The sequence below is a fragment of the Ochlerotatus camptorhynchus genome, unplaced genomic scaffold (assembly GCF_037179485.1).
Source record: "Ochlerotatus camptorhynchus isolate MF236.1 unplaced genomic scaffold, CSIRO-AGI_Acam_v1.1 ptg000046l, whole genome shotgun sequence".
NCBI classification, from domain to species: Eukaryota; Metazoa; Arthropoda; class Insecta; order Diptera; family Culicidae; genus Ochlerotatus; species Ochlerotatus camptorhynchus.
Window position 1 is genome coordinate 1,375,541 of NW_027040537.1, and position 24,218 is coordinate 1,399,758.

The following is a 24,218-nucleotide window of genomic DNA, read 5'->3' on the forward strand; positions in this document are numbered from 1 at the left end:
TACGTCCTGGTAGCCCTAATAAACAAATATCATTGACGAACAATAACCACGTCGTTAAGCAAAATAACCTTTCGGATACGCTTGAACTCCTCGCGTTTGGGGCACTGCCTGTCGGAGCCCTGATGAGCACCGCCACAGTTGACACACTTGATAACCTCCGGACTGTCCTCTGGGCAGTCGGAGGAGGCATGGTTCTTGGTGCAGAAGCTGCAGCGTGGGTTGATGTTACCGTTTCGGGTGCCGTGCCCGAAGTTGAGGCAGCGCTGACATTGCGTTACATCGCGGCGGCCACCACGATAGGACTCCCAACGGATGATGACGTTGAAGAGGGAGCGGATTGCTTGCAACGCATTAAGCGTCACCGTCCCCTTCTTAAAGTGTACCAGGAAAAGGCAATCCTGGTACTTCCTCTGGCTTTCGTTCCTCCTCTTGATCCGGAAGACGGCGATGGGGGCCAGCTTGTACCGGTCTTTAATTTCAGCTTCGATCACCTTCGTTTCGAAATCCGGTAAGCCTCGGATGACTACCTTAAATGGCTTGTCGCCCGGGATGTCATGTGTGAAAAGTTCTACTTTGGAATTCTTCAGGAAAGCCAAAGTTTTGTTGTAGTCCGCTTTGGTGTGGAGGATGATTTTCGTGCCAATCCCGCACAGCTTGTACTCGGCAGCGACGCCGAGGGTTGCCATATCTTGAGCCAGCTTGTCGAGTGGTACTGACTTCACCACCAGAGGTGGGAGTTTCACTTTCGGTCCGTTCTGGCCACCCGTGGCCATGTTTTCAACGGACCCGCCTAAATCACCGACGTCACTACCGTTGATTGCTGTCGCGTCATCCTGGGGACCACTGTTCTTTGGTGTATGGACACTTCCACGGTCGGATGTGTCTCTCTTCGTCTTTTTGCCGCCTTGGGCAGCGTTAGACTGGGTTGCAGGGTTTGAACCCTGGTTCGAGTCTGTCTTCTTCTTCCGCTTCGACACCACACGCGATGCAGCGAAACGACCGCAATCGAGAACAAACGCGTAGCACTACTAAATATCACTGTCACTGAGCGAGCGAATCAAACAACCGACTGTACTGTACTGCACAACGGTTTGATGCAGATTGCAGAATGGTCGGCCCGCTGCTGGACTGCTGGACACCGGTTGAACTGGTGTCTGCGACAGGTTGGAAGGCCGCAGAATATTCTGTTTCACGTCATGGTTCTTCGCTAATCCTGTTCAGATAAATTAGTTCTTTTATTTATTTTCTCTACTGCGCTAAATCAAACGAGTAGAAATAAGAAGGGATGTCGGTTACCCGCTCGAATAATTGAAAATTTGATAAATATTCAATCGAATAGCTGGAAAAATCTTTACGATTAATCGTTAATCTAATTATTGAACTTTTAGGCATCCCTAGAAAATAGTGTAATTTCATGTTCTTTTGTGGACCTTCGAAAATGTCGAACAGCAGAATTGCAATCAGCAAGTGTAACCCAAGAACCAAAAGCGTTGCGATGCTTGTTTTCACTGCTATGAAGACAACTGAATTAAGGGGCTTAGAAGCCGAGGGGTGAAAGTCAATTCTCTTCATCGATTTCCTCTTTTGATGACCATGGCTTCATCAACCTATTTCACACTATTTCTGCTATGCTCTTCTATCATCCAGAACAACAAACGTATCAATGAATGTATTTGCCGTCGAGTTATGAACGAATCAGAAAGTTGATGAAGAGAATCGATCAAAATCACCCTGCTTCCAAGTTTACGCAATTGTATCCTCCCTATTCGCACACGCCCGAAGAATGCCTCTTCGACTTGTTTCGTCTACGAACGACTCTCTGATGACTGTGTTGGGGATCTTGTAACATTTTCAAAATGGCGTCCTTGACACAAAGTTGTAGAGAAAAATTAAGAATTTATGTTAAGTAAAAATGAAAAAAAAATGTTGAGAACCCAAATGTCGCAAAATGGCTTTGCCCGAATTTTTTTTAATTCTTATGAAAAATGCAATCTTTTGGAATGTTCAAACCAATGGACACATGCAAACTGCCAAAAATCGTAGAACAAGAATTTTTGGTCAAATTTATGAACTTTAAAATAAAGTTTAAAATCTGGCCAAATTTTTGTCAATTTTTAGATGTCCATAATTTTAAACATTTCAAAAGATTGCTCTTTTTTTAAAACTTTTACTTGAAATTCTTAAAATATTTATTTACATATTTCTTCCAGAAAAACATAATTTTTCTCTACAACTTTGCCACAGACGTCATTGCGATCAGAAGTGCCATGCAACATTTTTTAGAATTTTTTACAAGATTCAAAATTATGCAAAGTTTTATGCAAATCGAAAATGGTCAAGTTTTTTCGATTCGTCATTTGCCGTGGTTTTCAATCGAACGGGCAAAAAGTAGGGTTCAAAGCTCCAAAACAGCCTTTCAAATCACAAAAGCCAGTCGTAAGACCTCGCACATGTTTTAAAAAGGTTTTAAGCCGTCAACAAAAGCCTGCCAAAATTAAAAATTTGTTCGCTAATTCTAGTTTTTCTCTCTTTACTTTACAGGTATTTAAACCACAGAGTTGCTCATCTTAAACGAAAATACGAATCTGGTTTGCCAGTAACATCAGGTAATTTTTCAAGGCTTTCAACACAGAACTACCTAGGTAGCAGTCAAACATTTAGTAGATGAATCGATTCTATTATATGTACTCTCTCCGGATTCAATGAAACTTCGCATAATTGTTCACCAGGGGCAATGAACCAAGTTTGTGCTGGAACTCAGCCTTTTGACTGTCGCCTAATTTTTCAAAATGGCGTATTGAATATTTATCTACAAATCGTAGCACGAAAATGGGTTATCTAATCTAATTTGTCCTCTGCTGTTCAAAGATGTCTTCTCCACTCTACTAAATCCATGGCCACACTTCGCCAGCCTCGTAGTCTGCGAAGGGTCCGCAGGTCGCCTTCTACTTGGTCGATCCACCTTGCCCGCTGCGCGCTTCTTCTTTTTCTTCCTGTTGGGTCACTTTCTAGAACCATTTTCACTGGGTCGTCGTGCGGCATTCTTACGACGTGCCCAGCCCACCGTAGACGCTCAATTTTTGCAATGTGGACTTCCATTCGAAAACACCAAGGGCACGTTGGGCCTCCACGAGCATAGTCCAGGTCTGGTGGCCGTAGAAGACCACCGGTCTATTCAGCGTCTTGTAGACAGTCAACTTCGTGTGACGGCAAATTGTATTCGAACGGAGCGTCCTCCGGAGTCCAAAGTGGGCCATAATGCGTCTTTGAATTTCTCTGCTGGTATCATTTTCGGCGGTCACCAGTGAGCCCAAATACACGAACTCATCGACCACCTCGATTTCGTCACCGTCAATCTGAACTCGGGGTGGAAGGCTAACATTGTCTTCCCTAGAATCTCTTCCTTTAATGTATTTTGTCTTTGATGCGTTGATGGCAAGTCCAATCCGCCTAGCTTCAGCCTTCAGTCCGATGTACGTTTCCGCCATCGTCTCAAAGTTCCGTGCCATAATGTCAATGTAATCGGCGAAGTCGAGAAGCTGGATTGACTTCCTGAAGATCGTGCCACTCGTGTCTATCCCTTGCCTTAACCCCATTTCGAGATTCAAAAGGAATCGAGAGTGTCCCCGATACTCGAACAACGCACATCACTCGATCCATCGTCGCCTTGACCAATCGCGTCAGTTTATCCGGAAATCCGTACTCGTGCATAATCTTCCATAGCTGATCTAAGTCATCTAATCTAAATGCTGTATGAATTAAAGGAAGCTGGATTGTCTTTTCACACAATTTTGTCAAATATGAAAACAAAATGGTCACAAAAAAACAGATCATTTTTAAATTGTTTCAATTTATGTTTATTTCAAATCTTATCAAAACTGCTGACTTTTCCGATATTGGACACAATGGACACATAAAAATTACCAAAATCGTAGAACTTCAACTCACGAATAATTTCTATTGTTTTTTATGCAGAAAACATGTTTTTCAGTTAAAAAAAAAAGTCGTTTGCTTTGCACAAATTACATTAAACATATTGCGTGAAAAATAAGTTCAAAAGTTTTACAAAAAGTTGATGCTCTACGATGTTTTGACAATTTTGAAGGGTCCATGGTGTCCAATAGTTATTATTGTTGATAACATAATGTAAAAGCTTAAAAGTGCACTTGCAGATTTTAACAGTTTTTTTTTTAAGTTTTTGACAACCATTTGTGATTTTTTTCCGTATGTATTTTTTTTTCTGAAAAGGCAATCCAGTATCCGACAAATATGCCTCAGACTACATTTCGATTAAAATAGTCTTTTTCGTGCTACGATTTATTGAAACAATTTGAATCTGCCATTTTATAAAATTAGGCAAGTGTCAAAATGGCACCTGCAGATTTTACGATTTTAATTTTTATTTTTTTTCAGTGTGTATTTTTTCTGACAAGGCAATCCATTTTCCGACCAATTTGTCTAAGACGTCATTTCGATTAAATAAGCCATTTTCATGCTACGATTTATTGAAAAAAAAAGAATACATCATTAGGCAAAATATTGAATACATCAGGCGATTTTTTCTGTGTGTATTTTTCCTGAAAAGGCAACCCAGCTTCCGACAAATTTGTCTCAGACCTCATTTCGATTAAATGAGCGTTTTCGTGCTACGATTTATTGAAAAATATTTAATACGACATTTTGAAAAATTAAGCGAGGGTCAAAATGGCTGAATGCCACCAGTTTTGACCAAAATTGGTGTATTGTTTTTTTATGAAAAGGCAATCCAGTTTCCGAACAATTAGTCTCAGACGTCATTTTGATTAAATGGGCCGTTTTCGTGCTACGATTTATTGACAAATATTGAATACGGTATTGAAAAATTAAGCGAGTGTCAAAATGGCCGAATTCCAGCAGTTTTTTAACAAAAATTCGTGATTTTTCTTTAGTGTGTATTTTTTTCTGAAATGACAATCCAGTTTCCGACAAATTTGTCTCAGATATCCATTTTAAAAAATTAGGTGGGTGTCAAAATGGCCAAACTCCAGCAGCTTTGGACAAAAATTTGTGATTTTTTCTAAGTGTATTTTTTTTTTCTTAAACCTACATATTTGTCTCAGACGTCTTTTCGATTAAATAAGCCGTTTTCGTGCTACGATTTATTGAAAAATATTGATAACATCAGGCGAGTGTCAAAATGGACAAAATTTCAGTAGTTTTTGAAAAAAAAAATTTTTATTTTTTTCAATGTGTATTTTTTTTCTGAAAAGTCAATCCAGTTTTCGACAAATTTGTCTCAGACGTCATTTCAATTAAATGAGCCGTTTTTGTGCTACGATTTATTGAAAAATATTGTACAAGTAATTGAGTCAAAATGGCCGAATTCCTGCAGTTTTTTTTTACAAAAATATGTAATTTTCTACGGCGTGTATTTTTTTTTTTTGCTGATAAGGCAATCCAGTTTCCAACAAATGTGTCTCAGGCATCATTTTGATTCATGCTACGATTTATTGAAAAATATCGAATACGTCATTTTGAACAATTAGGCGAGAATCAAAATGGCTAAATTTCAGCGCAAAACTTGGTTCTTTGCCCCAAGCGAACAGAGGATTCGTTTACTTTTTCGCTATTTGGCGTAGATTTGCTCATTCTCAGCCGCCGCCTATTCCTGCCAATAAAATAAAATCGCTTAAATCTCGATACAATAACCCATATATGAGATACATTTTACGCAAAGTATGGCTGTACCGCCAGCCATAAATACCAAAAGCAATAGGACACTCGATAAATGTTTGCTAATGACTTAATTTCATCCCTCCCCTCCCCTGGCTCGCTTGGCCTTTTTTGAGGTTATGTAAATTCAATTATCGGCTTACCCATTTATGGGCCATTCTCTCTACCTCCCTGCTCGGTGAACCAATAATACTCCGTCCCATTGTCTCTGCACCGGTCCGGATAGGAAGTTAACTATACATTGAAATTCGGTGTTTGATCTTAGACCTTTTACATAAAAAAAAATGATGCTTCCCAAATTGATACAACATTTTTTGATTTGAACCATTTTCTAACATCCACGGTCTACGGTCGTAATTCCGATAGTTTTCGTCAAAAGTCACCATGGCAACGCACCGCGCGACTCCAGGTCGTTTGGGATCCCATCCAGCGAGAAACCAATCCAAGTTGGCGTCGTTCATTTGCCGTCGTCGTCGTCGTCGTCATGGTGCGACAATATGATTTGTTGATGTTGTCTATGTTGGGCGATACTCCGTTTACGGTCTCAGCTTCTCCGTAGCACAGAGAAGCACAATGTTTAGCACATTGTGGTGACGGAGAACAGCCGATGCGGGAAGAGTTAGTTACCGGGAATCGCAGCAGCAGCAGCAGCAGCAACAATAAAGGTCACATGGCGGCGCCGCGGTGTTCGCAGCCATTGTGTGCTGTGTGTTTGTGTATCAAAGCGCGTTCTTTTTATGGCGCTCGATACGATGCTTCTAATACTATTATTATAATTGTTATTTCTAAATTAAGAGACGAGTTTGGGGTCGAGCATGGAAGTCGGGGGAATTTGATTGTATAGCAAAGCATAGGTCGATTTGATTAAATTAGTTAATTGAATTGCCGTTGACAGCTTGGTGGTTTACTCGGTTTGCTGTGATCGACCATGATTCAGACAACGCTTGCCATTTCCGCCGCCACTCTATATTAGTAGGCCGAGATTAAGCGCTATAGATGCAGTTATTATCACACCCCTTCCTCGAGCGAACGAAGGGCGGGCAAATTTGCTTGACTCTCGTTTGTGTGTGTGTGTGTGTGTGTGTGATAACATCCGCACCCTCAAGTGGGTTCTTATCGAGTTCGGTTACTCCCCGCTTCGTGCTATGGGAAAGGGTGAGGCCAATGGATAGACAAATTCTCACGTGAGCTTCGCCCGTTGAATGGCATTCCAACTTGTATCGGCTTGTTTGCCAGTAAACATCTCTTCGGAATTGCAGCTGCCCGTGATGGCACTTCACAGCAGGCGCTGAGCTTAGAAGAAAAGCTTTTCTCGGACTATGCCGGCACGTGATTATGGGTTGTTTGGATCAATTATATCTACAGACTGATATATCTAAGCAGGCGACAACCTTGACGATCGCCGTGGGGATTTGTTCTTCTCGTTCGGAGAAAGGGAAATTACTCGCAGTGAGTCCCAACCTTACCGCATGAGGTTTTGATATCTGAAAGTAAACCTTCCATACTCGGAACGACCTCCCGCTATGATTCACCACTGTAGAACTGCAAACCATCATCTGAACGGATGGGTTCTACAAATAAAACAGGCAAACACGTTGCGCATTTGTTGGGAAAATCCAGCTCTTGAGCAAATAATCAATATTACATGGTCGAATCACGACACCCAAAAGTTGCGATGTGTTTTCCGGGGGAAATTCCACTTCATTGTGCCGAGAAAAAAAAAACGGATCGCATTAGCCTCTACCGCTCCATCTAATTATTTATTTTTGAACGACTATTTGGCTCCTTGAGTTTATTTGAAGTTTCCGGAACTTCTTCAATGTCTCTAACCTTCTGTGGAGTTCCCTGATATTTTTTTAAAAAATCTATGAATTTTTGCGTATTACCTAGAAACTATTCAGATCCTCCTCTTAACTCTTTCCTACTCAAATTGTTGTCTAGTTCTTGCGATGGTTTTGTCTACTTTGCTTTGAAGATCTGTATGATAAACTGTTCCATGGTTGGAGTACTTCTAAACTGCTTTTAGTTTTCTGAAGTCCTTTTAAGGTTTCCTGGACTGCTCTGAAGATCCCCTGAATTTCTTCGAAGCAGTACTGTGCAATCAGTCAATCCGATAAGACGCATTTTTATTGGTACAGTGGTGATGATGAAAGTGCCAACACCGCAGAATGAGACGTGTCATGGAATAGAGTAATATTTGCGAGTAATAATGTAATTGGTAGTGATACGAGGGGCTCGGCGGCCTAACCGAAACCGTTTTTGCTTACTGAGTAGGTGATCGTGGGTTCAATCGAAAGCTCTTTCAGATTAAATAGTGGCGGTCAAATCGATTTCTTACAGTGTTTTGTTTTCTTTTCTTCTATTTATATGCACGGCTATACTTCCCATAAAAGCATAACTGTCCCATATGAATATAAAATTGGAGAGTGAGAACACTCTTTGTAAATCAAAATCGAATTCTTCGGCAGCAAAATCAAGGAATGACACCAATACCGACCATGCATCAGAGCCCTGGTCTTAACCCCTTGAAACTAGAGAACAACAAATAAAATGTTAGGAATTACATAGAAGACTAATCCATTTTTTCCCTTTAAGTGACGAATCAGTCAGTGACTGAAAGTCACTCTAATAAAGAAAAATTGAGCACCCCGAGTCTTATCACAGCAATGCGGAATACGGACTCAGATGTGTTCCTTGAATTACTTAAAAATCCTGTTCCCCTAGTTTGGAGTAGTCAATACTAAGGTTCGCTGGTGGTTCTAAACCGTTGGAGCACCACCAGAGGTGATTTTCCCGCGTTACGGGGTTTCAGCCAGCTCAAGAGATGTTCAACGAACTCCAGACAAGTTCTGAAAACGGTTCGAGAAGCTTTAGAAGTGCCCAAGCAGTTCCAGATGAATTTAGATAGATTAACGAGTGTTCAGAGAACTGCAGACAAAGTCGTACACAGTACATATTAGTGGGCTTCAGAGACTTCACCATGGTGACCAGCAATTTCCAAGAATTTTTGAAATTGTCCCAGCTGTGCGATACACTTAAGTTAAGCATTCAGTCGAATGCGATTGACCCGAAGCGATAACTAGGTTAAATGGGTCATTACTAAGACAACAATTTTTTCCAGGATTTGGTAAGGCGTTCAAAGTCTTCAAATTTTGCCTATATTTTAAGTGCATTGAAAACTCGCACAAAACGCTGTTCAGAATTCTATTGGGTTGTTCTAACGGATTTCCTGTAGACTCATTTCCTTTAACTGAGTTTGTTGTTGTATCAAGCGGAATTTTCAGTTTAGTTTTCGGAAATAAATTCGCGACGAACTATTTTGCGTTGTATCTTGTTTAGGTTTTTATTTGCAACTGACTAAAACAAAGGTACATAATGCGCGGGAATTCACTTGAGCGAGGGAGTGGTTGGTTGATGTACTCTAAAACAATTTACTCTAAACAACTCCCCAACTTGAGGCAGGAGCCTCAATATCTTAAGCTGTCGGCAGCGGTACCAACTTGTGGATCGGTCGTTGGTATTCAGATGATCCTCTGCGAAGTGTGACAGTCCTCACAACACCTTGACGATCCGGATGGACCGCGATAATCCGGGCAAGCTCCCACTGTGCTGGTGGAGTGTTCTCATTTTTTACTAGAACAAGTCTGTTGATCTGCAGGTTATCCTCCATAGATTGCCACTTGGTTCTTGGTTGCAAAGATGAAACGTATTAATTTCTTCAGCGCTGCCAAATTTCTTCTAGCTGCTTCTGACATATCTGCCAAGAGTCGAGTCGATTAACGGGTACGTTTGGGACTGATGGTTCTGGCAGCAGATTCATCGGCTGCCCAATGATGAAATGCCCTGGAGTCAAAACATTGTAGTCGTCCGGTGAATTGGATATGGCACACAACGGTCTTGAATTAAGGCAGGCTTCTACTTGGGTGAGAATAGTATACAGATGTTCGAAGGTTTGCGGTCCACGACTGAGCACCTTGTATAAGTGCGTTTTGACACTCTTCACTGCCACCTCCCACAAACCACCCATGTGGTGTGCGGATGGTGGTATGAATGTCCACTTGATGCCTACATTCGAAGAAAAGCGGCTTGCTTGAGCTCTAAATTCATCGGATTGGAAAAACTCCTGCATCTGGCGATCAGCACCGATGAAATTTGTCCTATTGTCAGACCAAATCTCTGTACATAAACCACGACGAGCGATAAACCTCTTGAGCGCTTCGATGAATACTGCGGACGACAAATCACTGGCAGCCTCTAGATGAATATCTTTAGTGGAAAGGACACGAACACAACTATGTAACCCTTGGTTAGGAGAGGTTTACAAGGATTGCCGCTTTTGAGGATGATTGGACCGGCATAATCAATCCCAACGTGGATGAAAGCTCGCACTGGCATGGTGCGAACGGCTGGCAAGCAACCCATAAGTTGAGTGGCAGTCTTCGCTTTCATACGACAGCAGCGGAGGCAGTTCTGTACTGCACGACGAATCATGTTCTGGCATCCAATTATCCAAAATCGTTGATTGAGTGTAGCTAGCAACAATGTGGGTCCTGCATGTAGATTGACAAGGTGTGTGTCTTGAATAATCAGCTCTGTGAAACGATGGTGACTTGGTAGAATTGCTGGGTGCTTCATTTCGTAGGAGATATTGGCGTTCTGGAGTCTTCCACCTACACGAAGTGTTCCTTCTCCATCGATGAAAGGATGTAGCGAGCGTAATTTGCTTTTACTGGGCAGGTTGGTTCCTTTGTGGAGACATGTCAGTTCGGTGATGAATGCGTCGTTTTGAGCCATGTGTATTAGCTGTAGGGTAGACGCTTGTTGTTCTGTTGGAGTTATTGTTCCCACTTTTCGGTCTTCTCTACGAACAGATTTGAGGTTACAAATGAATCGGTTGATAACCGCGAGAATTCGACATACTACTCGAATCGAAGAGTAGCGATTCAAAAGATACTGTTCTATGGTGAAATCACTCCTTGGGACAATATTGGTATTTAAAATCATGACTTGATGGTTTGCTTCACATATTGCAGGTTGTGCGACTAGGTGATCTAGGAATTCATCTTACTTGTAAAGCCAGGAAGGTCCTGCCCACCAAAGTGGGTGCTCCAAGAGTTCAGATGGCGTTATTCCTCTTGACGCACAGTCCGCTGGGTTTTCTCCGGAAGCTACATGATGCCATGAGCTTCTTGGAAGTACATTCAGGATGGTTGCAGTGCGATTGGCAACATATGTTTTCCACTTTCGTGGGTGCGATGATAACGATTCTAGTACTATTGTTGAGTCCGACCAAGCATGCATCTGCAGATTGAGGTGATCGAGAGCAGAAGAGATCTTCTTCATCAGCGTCGTCAGGAGCACAGCAGCATTCAACTCGAGACGTGGTAATATAATTTGCTTGATAGGTGCTACCTTGGTTTTAGCGGCGATTAGTGTAACTCGTACTTCACCGTTCGGATCAATCGAACGGCCATAGACTACTGCGGCATATGCGGACTCTGATGCGTCTGAGAACCCAACAAGCTGCATTCTACCTTCGTGATTAACAATCCAACGTGGTATACGGAACTTTTCCAACAGGTGAAGATTGTTTTTAACGCCAACCCACTCTTCCTCAATTGCTGCGGGAAGTAGGTCATCCCAGGTCAAGTCGTACAACCAGAGCTGCTGGAACAGGATCTTGATTTTGACGATGCACGGTGAAAGCCACCCAAAAGGATCGAACAGCTTCGATGCGTCCGACAGAAGCTGACGTTTGGTGTTGCTGCTATCGATGTTTAGATACACCTTGAAGTCGAACGAGTCTTCTCTGGGCGACCAACGTATACCCAAGGCTTTAACAGAATCCGAGTCATTTGTAAACTGCAAAGGAATTGGGCCATCTCTACTATCTGCAATGTCCTCGACGAGTTCTGGTAAATTCGACGACCATTTCCTAAGGACAAATCCAGCATGGCTTAGAATTGTTGAGATTTCGGTGACTTCGCTTCTTCTAGTGTGTCAGCACCAGACATCAAATCATCTACATAAAACCCTTTGAGGATTCTTTCAGCAGCAACCGGGAAATTTTCAGCACTATCTCTAGCGGCTTGTCGAAGAGATTCTGTAGCTAGATATGCAGCACATGATGTCCCGTACGTAACGGTAAGCAGGCGAAAGTGTTGGATGGGATCTTCGGGATTCTTCCTAAACACCACTCGAAGGTAGTCCACTTGATCCTCAGCTACCCATACTTGTCTATACATCTTCTCTGCATCGCTTGTGAACACTACTGGATAACTACGAAAGCGAGACAATACATCCAGCAAGTTTTCAGTGTTATTAGGTCCAATAAGCAATCGATCGTTGAGCGAGATTCCCGATGAACTAACACATGAACCGTCAAAAACGACACGTAACTTAGTCGTTGAGCTATCTTCATTGTGCACAGCGTGATGCGGTAAATAGAAACATTCGTTCGGCTGCTTGTCGATTTCCTCGTCCGGGACAGGTTCCATGTGGCCCAAACGCAAATACTCCGACATAAAGTGTTCGTACTGCTGCTTAAACGTCGGATTCACCAAAAAATTTCGCTCCATGGCATGCAACCTCTTGACGGCAGCCACTAGCGATTCTCCTAGCGCAGTTTTCGTTTCGTCAAATGGTAGCCGAACCACAAATCTGCCAGTTTCATCTCGCTTGTGAGTCGTTTTGAAAATCTCCGTAGCACGGATCTCATCAGCTGTGAGCACCTTCTGCGACGGAACTTCTTCACTCTCCCAAAACATTCGCAGCGATTTGTCGATGTTGACATCGGAGTCGACATTGAGGGACGTACAATGTGTTTGAATACAAGCTCCTCCTTCGAATCGTCCAGCTACCAGCCAGCCAAACACCGAGTTCTGTGCTACTGGCAATCCATCTTCATCGGTAATTTGACCCATTCGGAGCATAGGTAGGAACAACTCTACTCCGAGAATGACGTCGATTTCTCCTGGTTTCCAAAAGTTCGGATCAGCTAACGGGATCGTTTCCAAGAACATCATTCGCTTTACGTCGAAAGTCTGACTTGGCATAGTTGTAGTCAAAACATTCAGAACGTATGCTTGAGTAGTCAGGATTACTTCATCGTTGAATCGAGATGACAGTTCCACATGTACTATCCCCTTGGTAGTACCAGCTGCGGCGCCTGCCACCCCAGTGACAGCGAACCTGGCATTGCTTCGGTTGAGACCGAGACGCGTCATGCAAGCTTCACTGATCAGCGATGCGCCGGAGCAGGAATCGATCATGGCTCTCACTATCTGAAAAGTACCACTCTTACCTCGAATCTTAATGAGTGCCGTAGGTAGCACCGCAATATTGGTAGGCGACTGTGTTGGAAGTACATCCGCTTTGAAGCTCGAGACCTCATTCGTTGAGCGAACTTCCTGTACCGCTGGCTCTGAGGCCGGTGAGCTGTATGCCGATTGAATTGACGGTGCTTGCACTAAATGCGCTGCCTGGCTGTCACCCTGTTGACAGAGGAGCGTGTGATGTCGCTGATTGCAACCATTGACCCTACACGAAGACTTCGATGAACAATTCTTCACTGAGTGCGACGGCCTGAGGCAGTTGAAGCACAGTCTTGACTTCTGCACTAACTCCCTACGGTCAGCGACGCTTAAGGCTTTGAAGGAGTCACACTGATAGATCTGATGCTGTTCTGAAGAGCACTTCGGGCACAGCTGGGGTGCGATGTGAAAGCTTTGAAACTTCCTATCTATCGGCTTCGCTTGATCGTTCCGAATTTCCTTTTTCGTAGCTTCCGGATTCGTAAAGATCTTCCGCGTGAACGAGGAACATGTCTCGAGGGCATCACAACGGTTTTCGAGGAATTTCAGGAACTCTTGAAACGTAGGATTCTGCATATCGACGATTTTTGTGGCCCACTGAGAACGTGTTTCCTTGTCGATTTTTTCCAAAAGGAGGTGAATGAGCCACGGGTCACGCGATTCGTACTGGGCACCCATGCCACTCAGTTGTCTTATAACTTCGTCGGATGTCGTTACTAGTTTCCGAAGGCTGCTCGGGTGCGTAAATGACACGACTGGCTGTTCAAGGAATTCCTTCACTAGCGAGAAAACGGTGTACTTATGTTGATCATATCGTTCCACTAACTTGTCCCACACTTGGTTGTAATTCGCATCCGTGATCGCAAACGAGCTCACCAATGCCTTAGCGTCACCGTCAAGGTATGAAAGGAGATACTGCAGTTTTTGTGAGTCACACAACGTCTCCTTGTCGTGAATGGTACTAACAAAAAGGTCCTTGAAAGAGCGCCAGTACTTGCGGTCACCCTTGAAGATAGGAATGTTGATTGGAAGGAGTTGTACGTTGAGCATTGGTTCAGCTGCAGTGGCACGAAGTGATGCTTGTCGAAAGTCCCCTAGCTGGGCAGTTAACGCACTCGTTTGGCTTGAAACTGCAGCTTGGTTCGACAGGAGCAACCGTTCCGTTTCCAGCAGTGCCGAAACTGCATGCCGTAGATTGTTGGTTGGTTCCTCAAACGTGTCATCACCACCAACAAACCCTTCCTCCATCTGCGAGTAGATACATTTGGCTTCATAATATAACTCCTCAAACTCAGTCCGGTAGTTGAAAACCGATGAAACTGCTTCCAATGACGGCGTTTTGTCTTCGATTTCACACTGCAAGTCGAAAAAATTGTTTCCGAGATGGTGCAGCCGATCGACGCCGTTCCCTAACCTCACAAAGTGGAGGGCTCCGGCTCTGGACGCGTTTCGCCGTATTTAGCTCCCACTTCATCTTCTCGAAGAGCGAGTTCCGCTTGATCGTCAGTTATTCCATAGTCAACCGTTAATCGTGACATCCGGAACCGAAGGACCATAAAATGTTGTTGAATCAAGCGGAATTTTCAGTTTAGTTTTCGAAAATAAATTCGCGACGAACTATTTTGCGTTGTATCTTGTTTGGGTTTTTATTTGCAACTGACTAAAACAAAGGTACATAATGCGCGGAAATTCACTTGAGCGAGGGAGTGGTTGGTTGATGTACTCTAAAACAATTTACTCTAAACAGAGTTCATTTCAGAGGAGAAAAATTTGAGATTCTCTCTGGGAATCCCTTGAACATATCTTTATGACACTTCAGAAATTATGTGCACAGCACTCTAAAAAAATCATGAAATTCGTCCTTAGATTCTCTTCGATTTTTGAAGAGTTTTTCTACAAATTCATTGTTGATTTTTTGACTCGATTCCCAGAATTGCCTGCAGTTTTACTCCAAATTATCTTAGATATAGCCTCTAAAATATTTTGAAGCTTTACTTTTTATTTAAAAAAAACTCTTTTCGAGATGCCCATGAAATTATGCTCGGAATTCACTCCAAACTATTCGAAGGTATCCTTTGGAACTGAATCCTCAAAAATCGATTACCTTGGAATTTTTCACGGATCCAGGAATCCTTTCCACAATCGTCATGAAATTTCCCAGGACTGCTTAATTTTTTTACTCTGAACTCTCATCAGTTGAACTGAAGCTCTAGTCAAAACTAGGGATAGGGAACAGCACAAAGCACAGACAAAAATTAGAGACGTCCAATGTGCTAAGGATTTGAGCTTGTGCTAATGCGAGGCTCAAAACTTTGTAGACTATTTTTTTTCAATCTACAACTATTACATCAAATATTAAAAATCCATCATCACCATCGTGGCGAACAAAATAGTTTTTGCAGTTCTACAATAATTATTAAAAAGTCATTATGATAGCCAGTGTTGGCAAAATCATCAATCAAATTATATTTTTCCGCTCTCATACGCTGTCAATATCACGCGTGATGTTGGAACAAAATATCATGCTTGATATTGATGATTTTGATATTGCGAGACTATTCACAACGTGCAAAAATCAAGCTGAGAGTTGACTCGACACAAAAATGATTCCGTTGCACATCGTTTTCCTAGAAAGAGAAAGTATAGTTTGCTATCTCTTTTTACTCTTCACCGATGGCAAATACGAAGTGACTGCTGCTAGCTGTTAGTTATGGAAGTTTCGGTTGCGTTCGGATGTAAAGCAAAAATCATGAAGCTCAATCTCACCACAGTTTGTTGAGATTTGCAGGTGATGAGTTTTGTTAGCTTGATTTTCCGAGCTGCGATATCACAGCTTGCAAAATCAACCGCAGTTGTTTGCTTGTTGATTTTTGTCTACGAAAATCAAGCGTGATCTTGGGCATTGGTGAGATTTTATTTTTTGATATTTTCCCACCACTGATGACAGCTATCCATACAAAATAACCCGTTAGAGATAACTTCGTGAAGATAGATTTCAGATAGATTTCAGGTCCCACGCAGTTTGTCGACAGCTCAAGTGATCGCGGTTTAATTTTGGTCCAGTTGGATCGAGTCGACTTCGGCTCAATAGCAAAATTTGGAATGACCTCCTGAGAAAAGTCAGATCAGCCGGTGGGCCCGAGAGGTATCTGAGAGATCGCTCAGGAGGCAGCAACAGATCTTATTTTATGACGATCACTCAAGAAGGTGAAGTCCAAGAATGCCTATGTCAGCGGTTCGTGGACGAACGCAAAAAAATCTGCCTCGACGCAAAAGCTCCACATACTTTGTGTGCCGGATTCCGCCATACTAATGGAAATTAACGTACTGATTAAAACGGAACAGAAAGAAGGTGAAAATCGTAAAACAAACCCATAAATTTTATGAACCTCAACAATGTTGTGGTGCAAGAAAGCGAAATCAAGTAGCAGAAAAACCAGGACATGAAACATTCTACAGTCGCGTTCAACTACCGTAGTAGGCACTGCCATCCATAATACGAAAAAGGGGAACGAGAGAGGGAGAGCGAACTGGTAGCAGACGCCAGGTTGTCTGTACACTTGTGCATTCACCGAAAGGTGGGGCAGTGTAAAAACTCCACTCGAAGCTGTTGCTATGCGAGAGAGCATAATGTATCCCCACTCCCCTCCCTCCTTCCGCCCTAGACAGAGGCGGAGAACGATACGATTCTTTCTCCATCTCCGATTCCGATTCCACACACCATGTGAGAACGCCGTCGTCGTCGGTAGGACGCCAAGCTGCTCCAAAAGAGGCGGAAAACTGTCGGTGAAAAGTGCCGGCAAATGGAAAACAATAAACGGAGCGCAACAGAGTAGGCACCTACCTACCTACCTACATAGCAGGCCATGGAAGTACCGGCTGCAGTGGAAGCGGAAAACTCGATTAAATGCCGCAGGAATTGGGCGAAATTGAGTTAGCCAACACGGACCACATATGAACTTCACATTTATCATCCAATGACTTGGCAAAAGTGCAAAAAGAACGAGAGTGCTTGATTGCGAGGTTAGGTTTTTGCTCCGGCACGCTCTGCAGAAGCTCCCATCTGCATAGTAAATCATTTTCAATCGATCGTGTACAATTTACGATCATTCCATAGGGCATATACTTTGTATCGGACCGAGCTGAGGCGCAATTAGTTCTCATCCTTTCAACGGGAAGAGATCGTGCAAAAACGCGAGAAATTTCTCGCGGCTCGTCGCCACCTTTCGACACCTACACATGTCTTCCGCCGCCTGCATCTCCCGAACGGAATGGCAGAAACGTATACCGGTGTATAAACAAGGTGGAAAATTAGCTTGGTAAACATCGATCTCTGGTGGAGGTGGAAGTCGACGACGACGGAGAGATCCCGATCGCACCTCCATCCAAGCAAGCCGTTGACATTCTGTCACGCGCTCGCCAAGGTAACGAAACGAACGGCAGATCCAAGTGACCACTGACTGATTGACTGACTTACTGTGCCGCGATGCGATGCAATAGGATGGGATGCAGAGATTCACCAAAGCCGCCTGCTGCTATACTACCGATCATCGCAAGTCGGTCCCATTTGCGCTTTGGAAGAGTTAGATTCAAAAGAAATTTAGAAAAAACAGCCAAACAGAAGCAAACTTAAAACGCATTTTTGCCGGCTTGCTGATTTGTGCTATGGGACGGACTTGCCATGAGCGGCCGTATACTGGATCTACGGACCGAGGGGTTCGCCTGTATGCGTGAGTGGATTGACTGAGCTGCCAGCCGCCATACAACCAGCGCATCTCCCAGCTGGATTTTTCAATGTCAAAGTTAATTAGTGTCTCCACACTCGGGGGGATCGTTTGTTTGTTTGTTTGTTTGTATGTTTGGCCGATGGCAGTCGATGATGGCGATGGCAAAGTAGGACCGCGTGTGCAATATAATTTCCTAAGCCCCTCGATCGTAATTATAAATTATAACGTTTATTTAATGATAATGATGATGGTTCTCATTCCGCAGCCGCCGCCCGTCATCTTACGCTGGTTTATTTACTACACTATTCCACGACACCAAACCGGATGTGCTCGGATCTCTCACCTGATTCACCGGCTTGCTTTGCTGCTATGACCGACAACGACGCCTCCTACCTCGTTATTATTGTTACTGGTAGTAGGTTGCGGCGAATTTGACCAAAACGATGTACGAGTCGAGTGATCGTCAATCGCGTTCGTGATGCCGCCGCTGCCGCCGACGCGACCGTCGGCTTGCCCCCTGATCGTGATTTATTGTGATATTTAAACTGCGTTCGCATGGTTTTACTTCTTTTTTTTTTTTTTCATTCGTTGATTCGCTTAGCTTTTTTATTTAATTTAATTTCCTCCAGCTTCGCAACGTGTCTCTCCCCTTCCTTCGAATTCGCACGGGGTGAGCTGTCAGACGCGCTGAGCTCGTGCTCGGCAGCGCGGTCGGTAATGTTCTCTGCTGCTGCTGCTACTACTATTTATGGAATTTGATTTATATAGCACGTATTAGGGTCAATGTTGATGTGCAACGACTCGACCTACCCCTCGTGTCACGGGTTCCTTCGACGAAGACCGCAAGATCCATATCAGCATGCAGATTTGTGTGCGAGTGACACGCCCCTCGCGGTCGGGCGTCTGACAGATGGCGCTTGACATTTGCATCGCGTTGACAGTTGTAGAGGCAATTTGCATTTTATAATTACATGCAACGTTCGGGTTGATAACGAATTATTCATGATGCGAATGATTGTGCCTCGCATGAATCGGATTAATTCAAGGGGGCAATCAAAGCGCAGCACGTGCGCGGCTGGTAATTTCTCACGCATCGCAAAAAGTGATTCACAGTGGGTAGACCTGTGCGCCGATGTCGGGCGGGGTGGTTTTAAATCAAACCGAACCAAGCAACACACATGTTCTAAAACAGTTCATGTAACCGTTGTATGACTGGTTTTCGATGTTGAGCAGTTTACTCAACACAATTCTATGCATTTGTGTTACTCGGAAAGTCACTAGTCACTATTATATTTATCCGAGACCTTCAAATTTTAAAGCTTCCTCGGTCGTTGCGTTTGATTGTCGGTAGAAGAACCAGAAGAACAGAACTAAAGGCCCAAACGCAATGTGGATGGAAGTGGAATGGAAACGAAAAGTTTGACAGTTATCACAATCACAAATGACATCAAGATGTCTAACCGAAGTCGATTTGGTTCTAACTAGTTTTCAATCCAACAAGAAGCTTACTCAGATCGGACTTTTTGCTACCGCTGCCGTTCCGCTTCCGCTGTCATTGCGCTTGGGCCTTAATAGTGACACCAATTTGTGTTTGTATTCTCTAAATTTACCGAAAACCAGAAAACGTTGCGAGCGAAAGTGTTATATGATTCATGATACTATATTTCCAGTGCGGGATATCTCGTGAACTTGACCATATGGAATGTTACTCCCCCTTATTCTGTGAGTCACGTGACTCTCTCTCACCGGTGAGGTGACAATTGTCACCTCACCGGTGAGAGAGAGTCACGTGACTCGCAGAATAGGGGGGACTGTCTTCAGCTAAATTTTCCAGGTGACCAGAGTCTTTTGGATGCTATACAGATTAGTTCAGAATTATCTCACTACGTGGCACTAGCGTTCATATAATATTCCTGCATATACCGATGTATCTTAACATCCTGTTTGTGAAAGAAAATGCTAACTTCGAGAAAATTGTTTTCAGGTGATAAAGGCCCACAGAATGCTAGACTCTGAACTAGCTCACTATGCATCGCTTGTGTGCATACTAATGTACAGCTATCCCTTTTTCAGATCTTTAATTAATCTATTATTTTACCGAAAATGCTCGTATTTTTTTTAAGGCTAAATTGAGTTGTTGGTAGTAATTACGGAAAGCATCGACAGTAAATCTAATTTCTCTTCATCATGCCAGAAATGAATCTACCTGGTCGAACCATTACCGTTTCAAATCCACTGTAAAACTAATATTTTTTCAACTGAGTTGTCAAACGGCTCGCACCAGAGGAGAAGAAGAATAAGACAAAACGTCCGATAGCTCCTTTCATGCAAATTCGGCCAGGACTGTTTAGATGCGCAGTTTGGCGAATGTTTAACCTTCGACATCGTCCGGCCAGCATTGCGAAGGCAGCTCTAGCTCCTGCATACAAATTGAAGATGGTTCAAAACTGTGGCGTGGTAGGCTTTCTGGAGCTGCCTCCTCCGCAAAAAAACACTGGAGAACTTGCTTCTTCGCTGGAGCTACTTGCCGCCGTTATTTCATAGATAGCTAGTTTTATTGTGGCTGCTTATAAATTAATATTGGGATTGGTTGTTGGGTATAATGAGAGCAATTCAAATTCGCTTTATCAAACACTGTAAAGCAACCATAAAACCTTTCAGAAATCAAAATAGTATTAGCATCTGTTCATTTTATAATATGATTTTTAGGGTCTTGTAGATAGCTGTAAATAGTATTTTATATGACTTACTTTTTATGACAATGTGTATGACCGTCATAAAACTATTGGAAATTATTGTTGCTCCAATAAAACCTTTATAAAATTCAAAGAAAACCAAGTTGCTCTAGACTTGTTACTGCTTAATTGGTGGAATATCTCGTGATCCTGGACATATAGAAGGTTTCTGCCTTGGGCAAAGTTGTTCAGTGGACCAAGATCTTATGGTTGGTGGACAGTAGTTCAGAACTCTCTCACAACGCGGCGCTAGTGTGTACAGTAACTTCCTGTATAAGCTGTATCGTGGGATCCTTGCTTCATAAAACGTTACTGTCTTCAGCAAAGTTGTTCAGGTGACCAAGTCCTTGCGAATACTGTTCTTATTAGTTCAGAACTTTCTCACAACGTGGCGCTAGTGTGCACAATAACTTCCTGTACAAGCTGTACCTCGAGATCCACGCCATATAGAAGGTTACAGTCTTCAGCGAAGTTGTTCAGGTGACCAAATTCTTTCGAATAGTGCTCATATTAGTTCAAAACTTTCTCACAACGCAGCGCTAGTGTGCATATTAATTTCCTGTACAAGCTGTATCTCGGGATGCTTGCCATATAGAAGGTTACTGTCTTCAGCAAAGTTGTTCAGGTGATCAAGTCCCTGCGAATACTGGTCTTATTAGTTCAGAACGTTCTCACTACATGGCGCTAGTGTGCACATTAACTTCCTGTATAAGCTTACCTTGAGATCCATGCCATATAGAAGGTTACAGTCTTCAGGAAAGTTGTTCCGGTAACCAAATACTTTCGAATAGTGCTCATATTAGTTCAAAACTTTCTCACAACGCAGCGCTAGTATCCACTTGAACTTCTTGTACAAGCTGTATCTCGAGATGCAATGAACTCAATACCGCTAAAGGAGTGTTCATTAACTACGGACAGTTTTTTTTGGGATTCTTGTCCCCCTGACAAACCTCCACCCCCCCCCTTCAACCCTCAACTGTCTACGTAGTTAATGAACAGCCCCAAAGTTTGTGTTCTATTTGGTAAATTTTCACTTAAATTTGACACATGGAAAATTTTTAAATAACCCTGCTATTCCACCTGACTTATTTTTGACAGACAAGGAATTAGTTTTTACAAACAACTTTGTAAAAAATTGATGTTGATTCTCAGTAAGATACGTTTGCATCCGTCCAAGGTTACAGCCAATAGACGACGACCAATTTGAAGTGAAAACTTGAATTTAACGAAGTTCCGTGCGAAGAGCATGGAAATCGGAAGTGGTTATCACAATTGGGGGGACCTTTTCCTTCTTGGCATTAAGTCGGGAAAGTTTAGTGGAATTTTGCCAGGATGATGGATCATTCTCAACATCCGTGAGTATATCAAATTGATTGCTGAAATGAATTTCAACATAAGGGGAATCAAGAGATTGCTCTTTTCTTTTGTACTTAGGCGTCATGATGGCAGAACAAAGTTTCTCCAAATCGAATTCCAAGCAGATTACTCTAAGAATCTGAAGATCGAAGAGAAATTTTCCAAATCGATATCCAAGCAGGATTACCTCGGGTAGTGTCCAAACAAGGATGAATTTGTTGTAGCTTTAGGTAGCAGTAACGCTTCCTTCGGAAAAAAAAGCAAATAGATCCGCACGGCAAAGGAGGATTCTTCAATTTGCTGTTATAACAAAGCAAATTGTCGAAAAGAGGGTCGTTAAAATCGTAAGTTTTACAGATTTCATCTAGTAAGAGAAAAGATTTTCATTCGTTGTTTATATCCAGAAATAACGTATACATGGTGATGGGACTTCACCTGCCCACAAAGCTCACATGACTCTTATAAAGTTTGATTACATTCTTGTTTTAGCAACCCAGTTTTGGCATTATTAATATCAAATAAAAACACTTTTTCGAGCGTCACGCTCGATGATTTACATTATCCGCCTACTAAGGTTGATGTTTCGACAGTTTCATAATTATAATTCTTAATTTGTTTTCCGTAGAGGGCAACACCTTTACTTGTGGTTCAAACAGTAACTACCTACGTGACTTCTGAGCTCTTTTGAATGATTGGCTCCCGGTTGACAGTTTGACTCGGCTCCCAGATGACAAGCATTTTGAGTTAGTTCGCAGTACTCAGAGTTTACATTACCTTCTTTAACTTACCATTTCCAGACCTCGGACCAGATCGGAAAAGACAAAAATAAATTTTGAATGAAATAATTATTTAACTCAATTAAAATCGTTCCTGTCAAATTGCGATCGGCGCACAGCCCTATTCCACAGCCAACCGTTGAATTATTAATGAATTTTTGTTTTACAAACGCAACTGAACTATCATCACAAATAAGCCTCTAGGGAGAACAAAAACGGCAAGAAAATAATTAATCCTACATTGGTGCACACTCCTCTGTTTACTCGGCTCATTTAACGTTATCGAGTCGTCTCCCCGTCTCGCCCCTTCGACACTAGGGCACTCAGCCATTCATTCTTTCTCTTCTCTGGGTCGTTGTTATCTTCTTGATTCGAGTAAATAGATCGTCGTCGTCGTCGTCGACGACGATTTCTCGGAAAATTACTATCTTCTGTTGACTCGCGGCGATGGCGGCGATAAGCGTGGGGAAATGTGCAATTGAAAACAATTGCGATAAAACGCTGGGGGACGACAAAATGGTTAATTATATACAACAAACGGGGAAAAATTACGGCGACGGAATCCGGATTGATTGATTAGGGCAAGTATCGTAATTCGCGCCTTTGTTTACACACCGAATGTTCTCGCTTGAACTTTGTCCTCGCCGCTGTCGTCAAGTTTGGTTCGTTAAGTTAAGGTTTCGCAATGACGAAAAAAAAGCCCTTCTCTCGGTCTCGGTTTTACGAGCCACAACGTCGTTAGAACAATGCTGCTGCAATTACTATCGTTCTATCTTGGTTTATTTTTGCACAACCGATGGCAATGGGTTTTTGTCTATTCATTCCGAATGGAACACACACATATCTCGATTGGCTTTTACGACCGTTTCCGTTCTGCTGGCAGAGCCTCTACTTCAACTACTGCTCGCCAAATTGGACAGCCAAAACAAAGTAGGTCTAGGGGGGAGTCTTTTAATTAACTCTCAACAATCTAATCACGATCGGGCGATCGCATTGGCCAGAGTGACCTTCCCCATTGGTGGGATACGTCGGGGGGCGTTACATATACTCAAATCTGTCATGACGAGAGGGTATATCGTTAAAAATTTAACGATCCGTCAGATCGCGCAGTTGTGCGCCGCCGATTCCGATTTCGCATTCAAAGCGCAGTAATTGAATGATCACGCGCGGATCGCTTCAACCATGACATGATCGACGCCAATGTGCAAAATAAAGTAAACAAGACAATAGAAAATCACGCTTCTTTCTGTCCAGAGGACGACGAAAAGGTGCATCAACGCGACACCTGTTCACCTTCCCGTCCCGTGGCCAGCGATGCCTGAAATACAGATTTTTGTACACGAAAAAAGTTGGGACCCCCTGGACTTATTTTAAAACCAAGAAAAATAGTTCCAAAAATTAACTATTTTTTGAGCTAAAAACTGATTGCGGTATCAACATAAACAAGGGGGTCCAACTTTTTTCGTGTACCAAAATCTGTACTTGTGGCATCGCTGCCCGTGGCCCAAATCAGCAAACAACGAACAAAAGAAAGAAGCGTGAGAATCCACCGAACGAAAGCCTGCTTGGGTATTCGATAAAAAAAAATACAACTCAACG

At 42.8% G+C, this 24,218-nt stretch overlaps 1 protein-coding gene across 4 annotated transcripts in view; it reads left to right on the top strand.

Annotated features, from left to right (window-relative positions):
- Atf3 (Activating transcription factor 3) overlaps nt 1-24,218 on the top strand; it is a 186,591-nt gene that overhangs the window by 50,261 nt on the left and 112,112 nt on the right. The window contains exon 2 of one of the 4 annotated variants that reach the window (XM_065239020.1): nt 2,542-2,606. The exons of the other annotated variants lie outside the window; for them this stretch is intronic. The gene's annotated coding sequence lies outside the window, so the exon portion shown is untranslated. The remainder of the gene's footprint in view (nt 1-2,541; nt 2,607-24,218) is intronic. 4 annotated transcript variants of the gene reach the window in all.